We start from the raw sequence: 8525 nt of genomic DNA, 5'->3' as shown, positions 1-8525 counted from the left end.
ATTCCAGAAACAAATTGGCTGTGCCACCAGTCATAAAACAATCTAGTCCTGAAAGGCTTGATGGGTAAGGACAAACAGGGACATGGGAAGAGAATGAGGAGGCTTCAGCACTGCATGAACCCAGTGGAATTGTTTGGCCTTTAGGGCCAGGAGCATGCAAGGAGCAGCTGCTCCACGTGAACTGGGCATTTGGGGTCTGTTGAGGTAGAGACAAGGTCTTGGCCCAGCTGACTGTCATCGAAACCACTCAGAGGCATGGGTGCAGAGCTGGGAAGGCAAGTGCCTGTCTGTCACGTGGAGGGCTTTGCTGATCTTTGACACTGGATATTCCCCCTTGCCCTGGTGCCAGGAATTAGGGGAGAGAGCACTCTGGGCCTGAGTAAAGGCCAGGGATGGCAGGCACAGGTAGGGAAGGAGCCAAAGAAGATGACTCTGATATAAAGTCCAGCTTCGGGGATGCCTGGGTGGCTCAGCGGTTTAGCACCTGCCTTTGGTCCAGGGCATGATCCTGGAGTCCCAGGATGGAGTCCCGCGTCGGGCTCCCGGCATGGAGCCTGCTTCTCCCTCTGCCTGTGTCTCTGCCTCTCTCTCTCTCTTTCTCTTTATGTCTATCATGAATAAATAAAAATAAAATATTTGAAAAAAAAAGTCCAGCTGCTTAGGGTGGAGAATAAATCAAAGAGAAGGAATCAAGGTGGTTAGGGTAGAAAGCATGCACTCACTCACCCCATCCATCACTCCCATCAGGCATCTTTCTGAACAAGCCCCAGTCCTGGAAGGCAGAGGCTGAGCAGAGGTTAGAGCCTTCTCAGCATTACACCTGGGTTCAAGCCCCAGTTCTGCTACTTTACTTCCTAGTTGTATTTTGTGGGGAAGCCCAAGCTCTCTTTCAGCCTGCTTCTTTATCAGTAAAATGAGGATAGAGAGAGTACCTGGCACACAGGGTTACTGCAGGACTCGAATGAGCTCATGTGCTCATGGTTGCCATTTGATAAATATTAGTTATTGTCGTTGTTATTATTATTATTACTATTCAGGAGAGGAAGATCATCAATGAGATGTTTGGGCAAAAATAATCAAACCTATCCCTTACCTCTTTCTCTATAGATTGAGATGAATCTGTTAAGTATTTAAAGAAATGCCATCATTTCCTGACTTCTTTCAGTGAAAAGTGTTTCTTCTCTGTATTTCCTTTCTGCAGGTAGAGAATGGACAGGTTAGCACCATCTTGAGCTTCACAGAGCTCACAGTCTGTCAGGGAAGAGAGAAGAGGGAATAAGTAATTTCACAAACTGCCGAGGAGGAGGAGTTCAAAAGGGGGCAGGCTTAATACATAGGGAGAAGAAATGTGTGGGAAATATCAGAAAGGGAGACAGAACATAAAGACTCCTAACTCTGGGAAACGAACTAGGGGTGGTGGAAGGGGAGGAGGGCGGGGGGTGGGGGTGAGTGGGTGACGGGCACTGAGGGGGACACTTGACGGGATGAGCACTGGGTGTTATTCTGTATGTTGGTAAATTGAACACCAATAAAAATTATTTTATTAAAAAAAATACATAGTGGTGATGGTGCTGTTCCCCCAGTGGCCCAAGCTGCTGCTCCCTTGACCCTACCTTCCCAAAGTAACACCGAACAGGCCAGTCCACTGATAAATCACTGAGAAAAGGTTTATTACCAAGAAAAGGCTTTAAATGTATTTCTTTTATTTTTCCCTGAAAATTTAAGCCGGTTTTAGGGAATTGCTATAACTTGAAAAATTTCATGCATGGCATAGATATCTGGCAAAGAGTTGTAAAATCAAATGTGTACTCCTCCTATTTAGAGGAATTATAAAGACACCTGTGATATAGTAAAAAGAGCTCTGATCTTGGGGAAAGAAAAGCTAGGTATATGCTATATGACATCAGTTCCACATGCTGTATGACATTAATCAGGTCACTACATCACTCTGAGTTTCTTCATCTGTAAAATGGGATGAAGACATCTAACTCTCAGGGAGAAGGATTACATACAATTGTACTCAAGACAAACTGAAATGATAAACAAACATATGGTTATGTTTATCTGGCAGTCTAAAAAACCAGAATTTTCCAGACAGCAAGAATGCCAAAAATAATAAAAACCAGTTTAAGTGTAAAAGACTAACATTTGAGAACTTACTGTGTCTAAGCATAGTTGACACAGTTCACTTAGTTCTCATAAATAATTGGTGCAATAGATACTCTTAACTATCATTTTATAGATGAGAAACCCAAGGCGTGGAGAAGTGAAGTAACTCATCCCATATCCCCTGAACTTGCAAGTAGCAAAATTTAAACTCACCCCTGGGTCCTCTTTCTCAGCAGGCTATACTGTGGGTGCTCAGGTGCATGATCTCCTTTAAAATGCACAGCAATCCTAAGAGGGCTGTTATCATTTCCACTGAGCCGGTGAAGAAGCTAAGGCATTGAGAGAATAGTGACTTTCTCAAGGTCACAAAGTTAAGAAGTTGGACTCAGGATTCAAACTCTGGCAGCCCTCAGGGCCTGTAATCTTAACCATCACTCTAATGTGATTGTTCAAAAATTGTTATTTTTAAAAAGATTTTATTTATTTATTAATGAAGACACACACAGAGACAGAGATACAGGCAAAGGAGAAGCAGGCTCCCTGTGGGGAGATCCCAGGACTCTTCAGGATCATGAACCGAGCCAAAGGCATGCACTCAACCACTGAGTCACTCAGGTGCCCCCCAAATTATTTTCATAATCAATCACTTTAAAAAATCATGGTATTAGGATGCTTGAAGTAAGAGTCGCTATGGTGCAGAGTATAGGGCACTCACTGGGCTGTGAGTGACCCAGACGATGACCTCTGGGGATGTCACAGGGGTCACTCGGACCAATACAGGCAGAGTGGAGCCAGCTGTGACGGAAATCACAGTGACACCATGGAGGGGGCGCTGGTAACACAGACGTGCTAACAACCTACTTTGATTCATTACATGCTTTGGTGATGAACATCTACGTTGAATTACATTTGTGTAAATATGTACCATCAATCTCCTCCCAAATTTGCAAAATGGCAAAACAAACCAGAGGGAAAGCTCCAGAGGATTCGTGGAGGCCAGATCAAGTCTCTCTGCCTGTTGGGACTCTTTCCAGACTCGGGCCACCCACTGCAGTTCGCTCAATTTCCCCTGTCACCTGCAGGTGGCAGCACCAGCGTCATCGCTGTGAGTCCAAGAGAGAGTAGCTTAGAGACCGAAGATAATGGGGTTGGATAAAGAAGTAAGATCCCATGAACTCCGACTTCGGAAAAAAACATGTCATTCATTTCAACCCCTCCAGGCTAGCTGAACTTGAAACTCCCCATGCTCAGGCCTCGTGGGCCCAGAAGAGCTGCTGTGCCGGGCAGGCGATGAGGGCACGTGCAGCATCCTCTCCCCGGCTGCGCCAGGGGCTTGGCGAGGGCCCAAAGGACAGGGCCCAGAACAATACCCCGCGAGGTTATCAGTCCCTCGGCGGCCACACTGCAGCGCTGAGGCTGGCCCTTCACCTTTCACAAGACCTTATATCCCTGCATCCACTGCCACAGAGGATCCGCGCATGGTCAGCCGCCTCCCACATGCTGTCCCTCCGGGGGACAGGAGAAGCCTGCCACTGTGCATGTCCGGGGGAGGGGGGGGCTGCTGTGGGCCCCACCACCCTGACTTCCCGCTCAGCGCAGGCCCTGGCAGAAAGCAGAGGAATTGGTCCTGGCTCTGCAGTCTGGGGACAGGAGGTTTTTCCCTTTAGACCAGACAGAGTGGTGGTCATTTTGTCCCACTTTTGCTGTGCAAGGACCTGTTCGCCATCTCTTTCTATGCCTTTTCTCTTTCCCTCAAATAGATACTCATGACATGCAAACCAAATGATTGGAGACTGTGGCCTTTCACAGAAGGACTTACATCTGTAGGGGAAGAACTGGATACAACTGCATGACAAGTCATGGTGTCCTTTCAGACATGCACACAGGCTGTTGGGGGAGATCTTTGGGGGCAGTAGGTTCTTTCTACGATTCCTTAAATTACATCTCCTAATTCACAGTGGGCTCATGCCTTACATAGGCCAGGCCAAACATATGTGGCTGAAAGGGAAGTCTGACTTTTTGGCAAACCTCCTTCTCTTAGGTGAAGCATGGAGATATGACCTTAGTAATGTGAACAGCAATTTAGAATCTCAAGATAGAAAAAGCATGAAACTCAGAAACTTCTTTAATCAAAGTTGATTCTCTAGGAATTGCAGTTGCCTTTATGCAGCAACAGGTTTGGGAGACACCCATTCCACACATGGACTTCTGACAAGTAAATGTTAATCCCTGGTGTTTGTAATTATGATAATTATTACATGTGAACACCGTAGCTGGCACCCATTGTCATCTCCTGGTACTCCAGTACAAAGAATCATTAATTTAGTAGGTGGCACACTCCTATTAGTTTGTCAGTGCCCCCCCCACCTTATGAAAGCAGGTATAATTATTTTCGTATAAAAATTACTTCTCCCTCTACTTTCCCTACCTAAAATCATCTTTCAGTGAGCTCCACCTTCCGGTGAAGATATCTGTCTCTTCCCCTCCCCCACTCACCTAAAGTCTCTAGACTCTGCCCTAGCTTGACCACCCAGGAAACAGTCTAGATTATACATTATGAAATTTGATTATAGTTGATTAAACACATTGTTAAATACTGCCCTGACTTGTTCTCAGTTTTCTTTCTGAAAGTATAATCTGAACTAGGTTGTGAGTACCAAGAGGACAAGGACCATATTCATTAATCCTGGGTTTAATAAGATATTAATAAGATTAAAAGTATGCTTAATAAATATTTGTTCAATAGGTAGGTATCGAGATGACAGTTTATTGTTGAGAAACAGGAAAGTTCATCCACTTCATCTTTTGATGAACGTCCGAGTTTCAGCTCTGTGCCAAGAGGCTGCGCTGGGCTGTGTCAAGGATATCAAATATTAGGAAGACAAAGCCCCACTCTAATTTGTGGAGGGATAATGCATTCACACAGCTCACCATAAGGCAGTGTAAATGCCTCAGGAGTGTTAGAAACCAAGAGTCCTAAAGTTCAGAGGGGCAATAGAGAGAGCTCTTGTGGCTGGTGGTTGAGGAAATTTTAGAGAAATAGCTTCTGAGCAGGGCTTTGGGTATAGGAAGGATTTCAGAAGGTGAAATTGATGGGTGAGAGCTGCAGGCAGAGGGAATGGTATAAGCAAAAGTAGGGGAATGGGAAATAAGTACTAAAACTTGGGAAACCAAGCAACTCAGTTTGATTGCAGGAATGTGGTAAAAGTTACAATATCTGACATTTATTAAGAAACTCGTGTAGGCCTGGTATTATGCTTTGTGTAGTTTATCTTATCTCATCCTCCCAATAATACGTGAAGTAGGTGCTGCTAATACTCCCATTTTATGGATGGAGAAGCAGAGGTGCAGGTAATTTACCCAAGGCCTTAGCACTACTAGGTTGGGATCTGACTCTGGAGTCACGCTATTTGACCTCTAACGTGCATGTGGAAGGAAGGGAGAAACAAGATTGAGAAGATTGTTTGGCAGATGATTTTAAATTGTGCCTTGAATGTTAGAACTCAATTTGGTAAGTAGTGGAGGACTGCTGCTGATTATTGTACAGATAAGCCACCCAGTGACAGTCAGCCTTTAGGAAGACTGATATGGGGGCTGGAGGTAAGATGGATGAGAGGGGACAGAAACAGAGAAGGAAAGACCAAGGAAGAGGTGAATGCAGACAGGGGATAAAAATTCAAGGTGTGAGTGGTGCAATGAGATGGAACACAAGCAATTGTTGTAGAGATGTTTTAGAAGTAGATTCTGGCTTTCCAGTCAGGCGCTGAGTTGTTCTTCAGATCATGTCTGGTAGCTCCGTGGTTGTAAGAGAGAACATGGAGGCCCAGAGGGAATGGACCCCGGGGACATCATTGAGAGCAACTGGCATGAGATTATCGATAACTTCGACAATACGAATTTAAAGGAATCTTTTCTTCGGGGCATCTATGCTCATGTTTTTGAGAATCCTTCAGCTATTTAACAGAGAACTATTATTCCTTGTATTAAAGATCCAAAAGATAATTCTGGCATTTGGAGACTATATGGGAGAAACTTGTCATGCCTGCATTGGTGGAACTGATGTTCGGAATGAAATGCAAAAACTGCAGGCTGAGGCTCTGCATATTGCTGTTAGTATGCCAGGGAAACTGATATGTTAAACAGAAGATATCTTTCTCCACAATGGATCAAATGTTTGTTTTGGATGAAGCAGATGAAATGTTGAGCCGAGAGTTTAAGGATCAAATCTAGGAGATTTTCCAAAAATTAAATACAAGTATTCAGGTTGTGTTGCTTTCTGCCACAATGCCGACTGATATGTTGAAGGTGACCCAAAAATTCATGAGAGATCCACTTTGAATTCTGGTGAAAAAAGAATTGATCCTTGAAGGAATCAAATAGTTTTATATTAATGTTGAAAGAGAGGAATGGAAGTTGGATACACTTTGTATTTCTATGAAACACTGATGATTACTTAGGCTGTTATTTTTCTCAATACAAGGCACAAGATGGACTGAGAAAATGCATGCCAGGGATTTCACAGTTTATGTCCTGCAAGGTGACATGGACCAGAAGGAATGAGAGGTGTCATGAGGGAATTCTGATCAGAGTCAAGCCCTGTTTTGATCACTTCTGCTTGTTAGCTCATGGGATTGATGTGCAACAAGTGTCATTGGTTATATACTATATCTACCTACTAATTGTGAAAACTATATTCACAGAATTGGCAGAGGGGGGTGATTTTGGGAGGAAAGGTGTGGCTATAAACTTTGTTACTGAAGAAGACAAGAGGATTCTTTGTGACATTGAGACTTTCTATATACTACAGTGGAGGAAATGCCAGTGAATGTGGCGGACCTTATTGAATTCCAAGGATGAGATAGTTTTTTTTTTTTAACATTTTTTAAATTTTTATTTATTTATGATAGTCACAGAGAGAGAGAGGCAGAGACACAGGCAGAGGGAGAAGCAGGCTCCATGCACCGAGAGCCCGATGTGGGATTCGATCCCGGGTCTCCAGGATCGCGCCCTGGGCCAAAGGCAGGCACTAAACTGCTGCGCCACCCAGGGATCCCAGGATGAGATAGTTTTGAATGCAGTGCTTACTGTTGCTGAATAGGTAACCACAATGTGCATTGTGCTTCTTTATTTGGGAATATTTGAATCTTATCTCAATGCTCATAACAGATCAGAAATATAGATTTTGATAGCACAGCAATGTTAGTTGTGAGATCTTTTGAGGAAAGGCTTTATCCTCTTTAGAGGTGGACTGTTGGGGCTGGGTATAAAAGATAGGGTCTGGGGGATCCCTGGGTGGCGCAGCGGTTTGGCGCCTGCCTTTGGCCCAGGGCGCGATCCTGGAGACCGGGGATCGAATCCCACATCGGGCTCCCGGTGCGTGGAGCCTGCTTCTCCCTCTGCCTGTGTCTCTGCCTCTCTCTCTCTCTCTCTCTCTCTCTCTGTGACTATCATGAATAAATAAATAAAATCTTTAAAAAAAAAAAGATAGGGTCTGTAAAATCTTTCTAAGAAATTTATTTCCTTCTGTAGAAGTGGTTGTATTAGATGTTTTCTATCATTTAATAATATATTTGTGGACTAAAAGATAAAATTACTATATAAAATCAGCCAATATGTTCGGTTAGCATATCTGCCTTTATTGTATTTGTCATTAGCCTAAATAGAAAGGCCTTTAAAATTGATTTTTTAAAGAAAGCATTTGAATGAGTTTTGTTTGGTATTGTATTTCTTCTTTTTTTTTTTTTTTAAGATTTTATTTATCTTTTCATGAGAGACACACAGAGAGAGGCAGAGACATAGGCAGAGGGAGAGGGAGAGGGAAAAGCAGGCTCCCTGTGAGGAGCCTGATGCAGGACTCGATCCCAGAATCTCGGGATCACTACCTGAGTGGCCTGAGCCAAGGGCAGATACTCAACCACTGAGCCACCCAGATGCCCCGGTATTGTATTTATTCAGTAAAGTATTTAATTAGTAAAAAAAAGAAAAAGATTCTATAGGGCTTGGTAACTTGGTGAAGTGTCAGGTGAAGGGAAGTGGACAGTTACTTGGACAGTGACTCTAAAGCATCAAGCTGAACCCCGAGGAAATGGCAGCAACATGGATGGGTGCCGGGAGGTAGGCAGAGCTGGTTCAAGAAAGATGGCTCCTTTTGCTTGGTCAGTGGTGTTGGTGGAACTACACTGGACTATATTTTGGAGGTCATGTGCAACAGACGGGGGGTTGGGGGAGATGCCAGTCTGGAACACTGGAGTGAGGTTAGGGCTGAGGGTATAGCTTTGGGAATCCTTCATAGTGAAGACAGGAGAGAGAGAGCCCAAGGGGGGTGGGAGGCAAGGATGGGAGAGAGAGGGCCAAGGGGGGTGGGGAGCCTAGACAAGCGTAGGGAGGAACTGGAGAAAGACAAGTCACACAAGGCA

The 8525-nt window shown here is 44.3% G+C and overlaps 1 pseudogene; it reads left to right on the top strand.

Moving 5' to 3' along the window:
- The first annotated feature begins 3279 nt into the window (after positions 1-3279).
- LOC112664971 (eukaryotic initiation factor 4A-II-like) lies at positions 3280-6966 on the top strand (annotated as a pseudogene).
- Positions 6967-8525: the final 1559 nt, after the last annotated feature.

The sequence above is a fragment of the Canis lupus genome, chromosome 17, assembly GCF_003254725.2.
Source record: "Canis lupus dingo isolate Sandy chromosome 17, ASM325472v2, whole genome shotgun sequence".
Classification (NCBI taxonomy): Eukaryota; Metazoa; Chordata; class Mammalia; order Carnivora; family Canidae; genus Canis; species Canis lupus.
This window is presented reverse-complemented; position numbering and strand designations above follow the sequence as displayed.